The 13,343-nt window shown below is 40.5% G+C and overlaps 1 long non-coding RNA gene across 7 annotated transcripts in view; it reads right to left on the bottom strand.

Annotated features, from left to right (window-relative positions):
- Positions 1-3,774, bottom strand: part of LOC137547512 (uncharacterized) — a 31,432-nt gene extending 27,658 nt beyond the window's left edge. For 6 of the 7 annotated variants that reach the window (XR_011026597.1, XR_011026600.1, XR_011026606.1 and 3 more), the window contains exon 1: positions 3,173-3,517. This is a non-coding gene — a long non-coding RNA (uncharacterized lncRNA). Of the gene's footprint in view, positions 1-3,172; positions 3,518-3,669 lie in introns of those variants that run through there. The other variant, XR_011026604.1, reaches the window with a different exon arrangement.
- Between the last annotated feature and the right edge of the window lie 9,569 nt (positions 3,775-13,343).

The raw sequence follows: 13,343 nt of genomic DNA, 5'->3' as shown, positions 1-13,343 counted from the left end.
ATCCAATTCCCACATATTACTCCTTATAGCAGTGGCTGGATAGTGTATTGGATAATCTCGCATCTCGGCTTTTCCTGTTCAGTAAGCCAGCACCTATTCAGTGAGGAGACCTTGGGCAACACACTGCTTCTGCCTATAGAGTGGGCTCTAGTGGCTGCAGCTCTGGCGCTTTGAGTTCGCCAGGAGAAAGAGAGCAATATAAATGTTCTGCGTCTTGTCTTGTCTATAAATCTTGGTTGAGTTGCAGGGCAAAAGTGCAATGATGATACAACAGAGGCTTTACTGATTGAGATTCCTGAAAGAGAGACTCTTACATGATTAAAAGTAATTTTCCCTTTATTTGAAAGGAAAATTATTTAAAATATTTTGAAGTTCATATTACAAAGTCCATACAGGGTTTTTATGTCCCCCCCCCCCCCCTTCATAAAGCATATTACAGAGAATTTGTTGAATTGGTAGAAATTACAAATTTCATGATTAGGGAGGATAAATTCTGTTAAAATAATAATCCTGCCAAAATGATTATATCTGTTTATATTCCTTCCCATCTTCATTTTTCAAAAACAATTAGCCCCAATTCAGTTGGAGGTAATGAAGTTTATTTGGGGCAACTCCAAAGCCAGAATTCCCTTTGAAATTATGCAAGACAAAAAAAACCTCCACAAACGTGGGAGTCAAATATGAAGCTGCAAGGTTCGCTCACTTATTTGCGACTGCATCTAAAGAAAACCCTCCAAATTGGTTGGATATGGACAATAGTTTTAATAAGCAGTTAAATCTCCAGGACCTACCAAGTCACAAAATTAACCCTGTTATAAAAACAACCCTAGAATTCATCAAAGTCTCCTTAAAAAATTGGAACATGCTGAAATTTGAATATTTTAGCTTTGCTCCAAATCTTCTCTTCTTTCTCCGCTTTTAGTGGAAACTTGGAACTCCTCAAGGATTAAATTACAGTAAGTTTTCATGGTGGTGTTCCTCTAATATTACTAGAGTAGCAGATTTACCGGTAGTTATAGAAGGTGCAACTATTTCATTTTCCTACTTAAGAGATTCCTTAAATATTCAATTTGGTGAACCAAATTTTCCAACTACAGGTTGATTCATAGTTTAATTCAGGATAAAGGCATCCTATACATAAAAGATCCCTTCACTTTTATAAAGAAATCATTTCTCTCTCAAATTCCCATTAGAGATTAAATACTCATTTAAATTGGCCTGGGAGAAAGACCTAGGAGGAAGCATGGAACAGGTTATGGGCCAGCGCTATAAAATGTTCCCCTAATTCCAACTTCACTGAGACCTCTATCAACGTTTTTCATTGTACTTACCTTACTCCAGACAGAATATTGAAATACTCACCTTCAATGTACCTGGGATGTTGTAGAGGATGTCAAACCTCGGGCACTTTTTGGCACACATGGTGGGTCTGTTCTGGTCTAAAATTAACAGAGCTGCCAGTACCCTATATATTAACTCTATCTCCCCTTGCTCCATTAAAGTGATACTGAAGCAAAAAAACTGATATGATGAATTGTATGTTTAGAAAAGATAATTAATTGAACATTAGTAGCAAAGAAATGAGTCTCATATTTTTATTTTCAGATGTATAGCGTTTTTTTCATAGCATTGCATCATACAGTAGAATCTCATTGTAGTAAACTCTGATATAGTAAACCTCTGGATACAGTAAACTCAGTCCTCAGGTCCCAGCAAATGCGTCTGTATGAATATACAATGTATGGCAAATTCTGATATAGTAAACTTCTTTTATAATAATAAACTACTCTTCCTGGCCCCTTTGAGTTTATCACAAAGGGATTCTACTGTATACTGTCATATTTGCAGTTTGCTCTGTTAATAGTGTAAAATACAGAAGGTGGTTTGCAGAGATAATGACCCTTTGAACTCCTCTGAAGTAAAAACCTTATCTGAAGTTTCCTGTCACTGTTTCTTTGATGTATAAGTGTTCCAGAAAACAACCACTAAATTTGGGTCCATGGAGCTCAGAGAAGCTCTGTTGCATAGATAACAACTGACATTTCTTAACTCTTGCTGTACTGGAAACAATATATGACTTGGCTATTCATGTTCTATTTCTTAGCTGTACTACACATACAATTCATTATCTCATAAGTTTATTTTCACTTCAGATTCCCTTTAAAAAAAGGGATATTATCTTGGATAGAACTTGTAACGTTCATTTTGACGTATGTAGTTAATTTTTACCACAATTTGATTCCAGTCTATATCCTTAGATAGCCACTTCGCCCCAATATAGATTCTACTGCTGACACCAATTTAGAGAGTGGTTTATTTCCTGCTAAAGATAATGATTCTATTCTATTCAAATATATTCTATTCAAGCAATGCATTCAAGGGAATCTGAAGTGAAAATAAACGTATAAGATAATTGTATATGAGCTCCATGGACCCAAATTGGGTGATTGTTTTCTTGAGCACTTCTACATCAAAGAAACAGTGACAGTCAGCTTCAGATAAGGTTTTTACTTCAGAGAAGTTCAAAGGATCGCTAGCTCTGCAAACCACACTCTGTATTTTACACTATAAAACAGAGCATGCTGCAAATATGACAAAATGATGCAATGCTACAAAACAACACTATATAACTGAAATTAAAAACATGAGACTCATTTCTTTGCTACTAATGTTCTCTTATCTGTACTACACATAGAATTCATGATAACAATTTTTTTTTCGCTTCACTGTCACTGTAAGATTTGGGAACCCTGGCTCAATTCTCCCTATGGTTCTCATTTATCGTTTACACCCCAAACTAGTACCACTTTGCTTGCATAAGGGCTCACTTGGGAGTGGGCACTGATTCCTGGACCTTGTTATATAGTATTCAGAAAAAGGTTTTGTAAGCTTGACACTTACCTTGGCTATTAGAGTTTACTGATGTTATACATTAACTATGTAAGCATGTTGCTTTTATTATTGACAAGGAGTTATAATTGTATGTGTTGTCATTTGATGCATCCAATAAAGCTGATTAAAAGAAAGAAAAAATCAACAGGAATTGGTTGTAGTCATCCTGATCTCCTGGTTACTTTGAACCTCTTTTCAGTAAATGGCTATCAGTGAAGCATCCCACAAACTCCAAAGCAGCATCATACACTGTATACAAACTCCAAGCATGTATACTCACATATTTCATGCCTGGTACCGTATATAGAGAGTTCTCCGTTGTCCACTCTCAGAGCTGGCACCACGTTCCACAGCACAGGCAGCCCCGCTGAAAGCACCTATTATTATAGCATTACATGTTATGTAGCACTGTACTACAGATAGGGAGGTAATTACAGCATTAAACAAAGTTACACAGGGACATTTTCAACAATGGTACACAAAATGGTAATGTTACAATGTAGGTATAAATATAAGAGACAAGACTATATGGTGGAGAAGAAGAGGACATGGGGAGGATGACCCTGCCCAATAGGCTTACAACCTAAAGGGTGGGGGAGTGGGATACATAAGGGTGTGGTGTAAGTCCAAGGGACTCAGAGAAGCATAACAGTGGCCCAGCAGATGTATCACCTAGCAACAGCTGCTAAGCATCAGGCCATACCAGGGAATGAGAGTGCGGCTCCTGGTACGTGTGTGGAGAAGTGTGTGCTTGCTCCCCTCATACTGATTGTTTACCTCCAGCTGTACTGACACATTGGGCATGCAGCTTGGCACTGCATCCCAAGGCTGGCGCTCCTCTAGCCCAGCCCTGGAAATCAGCATGGATTGTACTATTAGGCCTCTTTCATATGGACAGTTGATGGTTGTGAGTGCACTCCCTGTCAGCTGCTCCACTGTACCAGCTGGGTAATGCTAAGTATGGGCATTTTATGATGCTCCATCATGCATAGACACATGTGAGCGCGGTTGTTTTGTGCTATGAACTGCACCGCATGCCAAACACTGACAAGCATGGCATTACAAAAGCGTGGCATTACAAACACTGCATGACATTGCAATCAGAAGGTGCTCAACAGCTAGCAGATTGGAGGCTAAATTGCGATGAGTGTGCAGTTCAACTTTCCATGTGAAAAAGCCCTAAAAGAGCTCTCATTTTCAAGCTTTATTACAACTTACAAGCAAAGTTAAACAATAATAACAAAGATGAAATATAGTTTGAACAGGTTCCTTGACCTCAGTTTTCCTTGGAAACATCTCTCACAAAAACATAGTCACCATTTCACTGAACCTAAGTAAACACTACTATATTTATGTTGTGCAAGCTAGAGTAATGGAAAGTCTCTCTTTCTTATCATTCCAATCAACAGCATTTACCAGCATCAGCTTCCAATGAAAAATGTTTAAAATGCCTGTTATCTCACTTTTAGACTTGATATTTACAAAACAGCAGTGATTCAGGGGCTAGCCTAGATGCACACAGTGGTGATGCAAGGGAAGGGAAAGAAACTACAGAAAAAAACAGATAAGCTTTCACCCTCTTCACAAACAGGCAAAGTAACAAAAAACAGGAAGTGTCTGTATCTTCTGCTTAAGGAGGAAAATAATGTAAAAAAAAAGTGCTTCATTTTTACAATAATTATGTATAAATGATTTAGTCAGTGTTTTCCCATTGTAAAATCTTTTCTCTCCCTGATTTACATTCTGACTTACCGCATGGTGACATTTTTACTGCTGGCAGGTGATGTCAGTGGAAGGAGATGCTGCTTGCTTTTTTACCAGTTGGACCCAGCTGTAAACAGCTGTTATTTCCCACAATGCAATGAGGTTCACAGACAGGAAACCTGATATCTCACTGTTGGTGGGGGTTCACCACAATATCAGCCATACAGAGCCCCCTGATGATCCGTTTGTGAAAAGGAAAAGATTTTTCATATAAAAGGGGGTATCAGCTACTGATTGGGATGAAGTTCAATTCTTGGTCAAGGTTTCTCTTTAATGTTTTCAGCAATTATATAATTGATATTAGAGGCCAGTACGGTGGCTGACTAAGAGGTTATCACTCTCATCTTGCAGAATGAGAATCCAAGGTTTGAATCCCGGCCTATTTTACAAATATTGGGTTTGATGCACTAACTTGCGGTAATATTGCCGTTCACAGACAGTACACAGCAATATTACCCTTAGTTCTGGCAGCATGTAGTGCAGAGTACACTACTAGCATGACCCGTGGTACTTGAGTAGCACGACCATTGTCTTGGTGGTAATGCACCTTACCCTTAGTAACGCTCGTTACCATAGCAAAGTTCCACTACTCAAATACTGTGAGTCACGCTGATAACACAACCCACGTTATGCTGGGCATACACAATGAGATTTTTCCGCAAATTTACAGTCCTATCGATTTTTCAATTCATTTTCCGATTGTTTTTCTGATCGATTTCCATTCACTTCTATGAGAAATCGATCAGAAAAACAATTGAAAATCAGATTGAACCTCTCGGAAATGATCTATCAAACCATCCATCTGCCAAAAAGTCTCATGGCGTATTCCCTGCATTACACGCTGCTGGAAGTAAGGGTAATAATGCAGTGTGGCATCTGTGCATGGCAATATTACTACAAGTGAGTGAATCAGGCCCATTGTAAGAAGCTATATTTGTTGGTGGTAATCAGGTTAAAAATCTGTACCAGACTCACTGAAGGTATGATAAGAATCCCAGCCCATGCTGAGCAGCTATCTGCTCCAGGTTGGGGCTACAGTGGTCATTTGTTAGCTGGTACTATCCCATTCCGAGGATTTCGGCTGAGAGAGCCATAAACGCCACATATTTTAAAATGTAATTCTGTGAGAGCCATATAATATGTTTCAAACTGGGACATTGCGCATGTGCAGCAGAGGGCTCATGTCCCTGTTGCCATGGTGATGTGTACACAGTTGATGTGTGGAAGTGTCAGACATGTCTTCAGCTTCTCTAGGGTTTCAGCAACATCAGCAATTTCACCCGAGAGCCAGACAGGAGAAATACTGACTAACAGCTTGTACAATTAGCTAGCTGACTTGAGGGTTGATTCACTTTGTAGACGAGATCTCGTCCTACACAGTCACTGGACCTGACAGGGTCCAGAGTGGAACAATTGGAGCAGCTGTTCGTTTTGGGGAGATTGTGAGTAAGTTAGTAGTGCATACTAGAGCAGTAGTGTGCCTACTTTGAAAATGTTATTTGCGCTGTCACACTAAGCTGCACTGCTTGATGCTGCTTGAGCAGTGTAGCTTAGTGAATCAACCCCTACTGATTTGTATGTGAGCCAGATGTAGCCATCAAAAGAGCCACATCTGGCTCCCGAGCGATAGGTTCCCTACCCCTGCCCTAGACAATGATGGTCATGACATACATCTACATTTGCCAATTCCTTTTCTTGTTCACCTCCAAACAAAGTGACCTGTCTTTGTAGTGCGTTTAGCTGCAGTATTACTTTGCAAATATTGATTTCAGCAGCACTGGATTCAAAAGCAAGTACACTTTAATTTTTTTGGGAGAAGATCCTCCACATTAAGTTTCCCCATCCATACAATACAATTTTAAAATGATTTTACAATTTTAATTGATAACAGATTTTGATGTACATCTGGACTGTATATCTAAAAAAATTAACCAAATCAAAAGATTTATTGGACCATGTATTTTTTTGATAATTGAATTGTTGGATGACCACCAGTATTATCATTACAGTAACTTTCAATTTGTAAGCAACCATAATATGATCAATGATCAGTTTTCAGTGATAATATGGCATATTGTTGATTAAAATACAACTTTCACTTGGCAATTTTTTTCTTTATTTTTATTTTTTTTCCAATCTTATTTTTTATATTGAATCAATTATTACAAAAACATTAAATATTGGATGTGGTACTTAAAAAGGAACTGAAATAAGAAATAACATAATTAATAAAATTGCATTTTTTTTTTTTTACAATATTCACTTATAAATTAATTCAGTCAGTGTTTACCCATTGTAAAATCTTTCCTCTCCCTGGTTAACATTATGAAATATATCACAGGTTGGCACAGCTTTAGTTCTGCCAGGTGATGTGTGTGGAATGTTCCTAACTGAGAGTTCTATGCACAGAGAGAGATACTGCATGCTTGGCAGTTGGAAAAAGCTGTTATTTCCCACAATGCAACAAGGTCAGGACCTAGGTCATAACATCACACAGTGGGAGGGGTTTTACCACAATATCAGCCACACAGACCCCCTTGATGATCTATATCTGAGAAAAGGTAAATATTTCTTGTGATAAAGGGAGTATCAGCCATTGCTTGAACTGAAGTTCAATCCTTGGTTAAAGTTCCTTTTAAAAAAATGGCACCAATGAAATTAAGATTTGTTTTTGCTTAGTTATTATAATTTTTGCCTATTGTAGAAACTCATCTGAGTGATAAAATAAAACTGAAGCAATTTTTTTTTAAAGGCAGATACTTACCTATCCTATAGAGTCTTCCAGTGCTGTCACTCCCGTTGCACATATTCGTGCACACTTGCACATGTACAGTGCGGAGCTGCCTGTTTTCAATAGCACTTGGAGACACGAGTGCTTCCAAAACCTTCTGAGGGGTCCTAGAGGCAGCGAATTTAAACTAGGAACAACGCTGAAACTTGTGGACCATGAGAGGATTTTTTAGGGTTGTGTGACTTTTGCCAGCTGTTAGCCCTCCAAACACAAAAGTGCAGCCATTATGTTATCCCTGGACCAGAGAATTTATTTGGAGAGGAGGGAGTGTATTTTTTGGTGATTTTGTATTTAAAAGTGACTGATACCTTTGCTACAGTCTTTCGCATTACTAACATTATAGTGATGTGGGCTAACATTACAGTGCCCGCATTTTACTGATTCCTATTGTAGTCATCACACTTTTAACATTTCCTTGATATTATTTTTGTCATTATTTGTTCCCATTGCAGTACAGGGTGGGCCATTTATATGGATACACCTTAACCACTTAAAGGGATACTGTAAGGGGGTCGGGGGAAAATAACTTGAAGTTACCAGGGGCTTCTAATGGTCCCCAGCAGACATCCTGTGCCCGCGCAGCCACTCACCGATGCTCTGGCCCCGCCTCCGGTTCACTTCTGGAATTTCAGACTTTAAAGTCAGAAAACCACTGCGCCTGCGTTGCCGTGTCCTCGCTCCCACTGATGTCACCAGGAGCATACTGCGCAGGCCCAGTATGGTCTGTGTCTGCGCCTTGCGCTCCTGGTGACATCAGGGGAAGCGAGGACATGACAACGCAGGTGCAGTGATTTTCCGTCTTTAAAGTCTGAAATTCCAAAAGTGAACGGGAGGCGGGGCTGGAGCATTGGGGAGTGGCTGCGCCGGCACAGGATGTCTGCGGGGGACCATTAGAAGCCCCGGGTAACTTCAACTCATTTTCACCCGACCCCCCTACAGTATCCCTTTAAGTACCAGCGGTCTCTGCCCCCTTAAGGACCAGAGACCGCTGGTACAGGAAGGCGGAATCCCAACAAAATAACGATGAATCGCTGCACATACCCGCCACAACCGCCGTTATCGCCATTCGCCGGGACCCCCAGGACATAGACTCTGCCGTTTCTATGACGGCAGAGCCATGTGATCTGGTCAGGAGCTGCTTTCATTGGCTCCTAGCCATGTCTATCAATGTAAGCCAATGGCGGCGGCTTACATTGATAGACACGGCCAGGAGCCAATGAAACGGCTCCTGACCGGCTCACATGGCCTTGCCATCATAGAGAAAGGCAGAGCCTGTGAGATGCGTCAAGACTCGTCAGGTTTGAGCATCGCAATTGGCGGAGAGAGGCGAAAACAGCGGATGCGCTCAGCTAATTGAAATCTACGCCCTGCCAGCCAGGAGCCCACCAAAACAGGGCGAAGATTTCAATTAGTGCGGTCCTTAAATAGTTAATAAAATGGGAATGGTTGGCGATATTAACTTCCTGTTTGTGGCACATTAGTATATGTGAGGGGGGAAACTTTTCAAGATGGGTGGTGACCATGGCGGCCATTTTGAAGTTGGCCATTTTGGATCCAACTTTTGTTTTTTCAATAGGAAGAGGGTCATGTGACACATCAAACTTATTGTGAATTTCACAAGAAAAACAATGGTGTGCTTGGTTTTAACATAACTTTATTCTTTCAGTTATTTACAAGTAAAATGTGTTCCACGTGCTGCCCATTGTGTTGGATTGTCAATGCAACCCTCTTCTCCCACTCTTCACACACTGATAGCAACACCACAGGAGAAATGCTAGCACAGGCTTCCAGTTTCAGGTGCTGTACATCTCGTATCTTCACAGCATAGAGAATTGCCTTCAGATGACCTCAAAGATAAAAGTCTAAGGGGGTCAGATCGGGAGACCTTGGGGGCCATTCAACTGGCCCACGACGACCAATCCACTTTCCAGGAAAATGTTCATCTAGGAATGCTCGGACCTGACACCCATAATGTGGTGGTGCACCATCTTGCTGGAAAAACTCAGGGAACATGCCAGCTTCAGTGCATAAAGAGGGAAAAACATGATCATGTAGCAATTTCGCATAACCAGTGGCCTTGAGGTTTCCATTGATGAAGAATGGCCCCACTATCTTTTTACCCCATATACCACACCATACCATCAATTTTTTTCCCACCAGTTTTGGAGGGATCTATCCAATGTGGGTTAGTGTCAGACCAATAACGGTGGTTTTGTTTGTTAACTTCACCATTCACATAAAAGTTTGTCTCATCACTGAACAAAATCTTCTGCGTAAACTTAGGGTCCTGTTCCAATTTTTGTTTTGCCCATTCTGCAAATTCAGTGCGCCAATCTGGGTCATCCTCGTTGAGATGCTGCAGTAGCTGGAGTTTGTAAGGGTGCCATTTGTGAGTAGCTAATATCCGCCGAAGGGATGTTCAACTAATGCCACTCTCCAGTGACATGTGGCGAGTGCTACACTGCGGGCTCTTGCTGAATGAAGCTAGGGCAGCCACTGATGTTTCTTCATTAGTGACAGATTTCATGCGTCCACATTTTGGCAAATCCAACACTGAACCAGTTTCACGAAACTTAGCAAGCAGTTTGCTAACTGTAGCATGTGAGATGGGTGGTCTCGTAGGGTGTCTTGCATTGAAATCTGCTGCAATGACCCGGTTACTGCATTCACTAGACATCAACACAATTTCTTTCCGCTCCTCACGTGTTAATCTCAGCAACATGTCAATGACTGTAAACAAAGAGAACAGAGAAATTTGTAAATAACTGATGAAAGAATAAAGTTACATTAAAAACAAACACACCATTGTTTTACTTGTGAAATTCTTAATAAGTTTGATGTGTCACATGACCCTCTTCCTATTGAAAAAACTAAAGTTGGATTCAAAATGGCCAACTTCAAAATGGCCGCCATGGTCACCACTAATCTTGAAAAGTTTCCCCCCTCACACATACTAATGTGCCACAAACAGGAAGTCAATATCACCAACCATTCCCATTTTATTAAGGTGTATCCATATAAATGGCCCACCCTGCCCACATGATTGTCCTGCACACAGGACCAGGCTAATGCAGAGACTGCGGAGGCACCAACCTCTGGGCACACAGCCCCAAGGGCGTACCCATGCCCCTATCCCCAACCTAATACTGGCATCACACCTAGCTAGCTATCCTGGGAAGGGGGGCTGTCTATCTAATACTGGGAACACATCTGGCTACCTATACTGGGGAGGGATGCAACCTAGTTTATTTTTGGCCCACATCTGCTACCTACACTGGCGTGGACTCAATTCCGGGGGGTGCACTTTAGAATCTCCGCCTCTGGTGCTGGAAAACTTTGTATCGGCCCTGCCTGCACAATTCTGGATCGAATATTATTTCCTGCAGGCCTTCCGCAGATTACCTTAGAAACCTGCCTACAAACTGCTCAGGTCGTTGTTATAGTGATCATCTGATACAAACAAAGCCAAGTAAAATCAGTCATATCTGGCACACCAGTAAGACAAACAGAAAGTAAATAAACATTTTCTGAAATTATACTGCACCTCTATGCACTTTGCTTACTCAGCAGGGAATGCCTAACATTTTGTATGTGACATGGCTATTTCCCATGGATGATAAACTGTGTGTGTTTGGGTGGGATCCTGGTGCAGTCTCTGTCTACTCCAGCTGAACAATTCAGATCAATCACAACATTGACTACACTGTCACTGAGCTGCATTGTCAGTCAGTAAGTCACTTGACAAATGTCCTGACTGAGTCACTGATGCCTGTATTACCTGAGAACCAGTATGAGAAAAACAAGCATTTCATAAGTCTCACTTACGATAATCTAGTTTTGTTTTGACAGACCACAGTTGTGCCAAGCAGCCTCCATTGTTATGAACAACTCATCTGTCTGACATGTAATTTTCCAGGAAATCACAACATACCATGCCAGGCATCTGCCAATGCAGCAATAGTGTCTAGCCTTTTAGCTTAATGTCTTTGTAGCTTCCGGTGCCCAAAATGGACTGAAGTAGGCAAACTCTTCTGCAGCTTTTATCAGATGCAATGTTGTATGCTCTCTGCACCTCGATTATGTGTATAGATTATACAGCCAAGAATAGATGCTGTCAATGAAATTTTTTTTATTTAATTTTATATTTAATGGACACCACTGGAGAAAAAAAATATTAGGTAAGGTAATGAAGAAAAGTGATAATGCCCTAGCACATAGTATTAGTACTACTTATTGAAGGTCCATTTGAGCCAGTTTTCAGCACATTTCAAAAGTATACAAATGTATTATTAGATATCACAATATTAACCATGAATCGCAGACAACAAATTCAAAAGCGTTGGGCAGATGTAATAGGTGCACCTGTTTTATGGAAATCCAGGTTAATCTTCAGGCCTCTTTGCTATATCTATTGCATATGCTACAAAAGCACCATCTATGGAACAAACTTTCCTTCAATCCTGCCCATATGCAGTGTGATGCACGCCTCTTTCACAGTCAGAATGTAAAATACACCCTCATTACACGCACAGATATATGTGCAACCCCTCAGCCAAGCAGCTACCAAAGTATTATGACAGGCTTGTTTTTCACAGACGCCTCAGGTTGCAGCGCTATTTCCATGCTGCATAATTAGCCATCACTAGTGCGAAGCAAGCGCTACTGATAAACTTCCGGCTGGGCCGGTACTCATGTGCCCGATACTTAGGACAAGCCACACGTCCTTTCACAGCCTTCGCTGTATATACGCCAGCCAGGCCATGTTGTTGGAGCGATTTTTTCATTTAAATTCCGCGCTGCGGCCACCTTCGGGTGCAAGGCTTTTGGAGAGGAGGGCAGAGGTACGGGAGGATCAGCGTGGTCCACAAACACGTGACGAGTTTCGCCAATAGGCTTCTTCAGACGTGTACATACAGGGGGTGCACAGGGTGCGTTAAATGACGACTATGACTTAAAGAGACACTGAAGCGAAAAAAAAATTATGATATTATGATTTGTATGTGTAGCGCAGCTAAGAAATAAAACATTAAGATCAGATACATCAGTGTAATTGTTTCCAGTACAGGAAGAGTTAAGAAACTCCAGTTGTTATCTCTATGCAAAAAAGCCATTAATCTCTACGACTTTCAAAGTCGTGGAGAGGGCTGTCTTCTGACTTTTATTATCTCAACTGTAAGTGAACAGTTTTCTTTTTATCTGCCAGAGGAGAGGTCATTAGTTCACAGACTGCTCTGAAAGAATCATTTTGAATGCTGAGTGTTGTGTAATCTGCACATATTAGAGAATGATGCAATGTTAGAAAACACACTATATGCCTGAAAATAAAAATATGAGAATATTTTCTTTGCTGCTAATCTTCTAGTAATTATTCATAGTACACAACCAATTCATTATATCATATATTTTTTTTTCGCTTCAGTGTCTCTTTAATGGCTAAGAACTTGAATAGAGCGCCATCTAGTGTTCATTGACTATAATGCAAGAAATAGAGGAAAACTCATAGGAATACCTTGAGGTTCACATCGCTGTTCAGACCATATGGCTGCATAGAGTTGCATTTGTAGATCCAAAAAGATTCCGTCCTCAATAGTTGTTGATCAAAATCACCTCTTCTTGAACTTATATTTAATTTATAAATGGCCTTTGCTTTTAAGTACTGTAGATCAGAGTTGTGAAAATCTTTAAAGTCCATTGCAACTGGACTTTTTTAATTCCCTGCTTTTTTTTAATTATTATTATTTAGTATTTATATAGCGCCGACATATTACGCAGCGCTGTACAGTGTATATATATATATCTATCTTGTCACTAACTGTCCCTCAAAGGAGCTCACAATCTAATCCCTACCATTGCCATATGTCTATATTATGTAGTGTAAGTACAGTAGTCAAGGGGC

This window comes from Hyperolius riggenbachi, chromosome 1 (assembly GCF_040937935.1).
Source record: "Hyperolius riggenbachi isolate aHypRig1 chromosome 1, aHypRig1.pri, whole genome shotgun sequence".
Classification (NCBI taxonomy): Eukaryota; Metazoa; Chordata; class Amphibia; order Anura; family Hyperoliidae; genus Hyperolius; species Hyperolius riggenbachi.
This window is presented reverse-complemented; position numbering and strand designations above follow the sequence as displayed.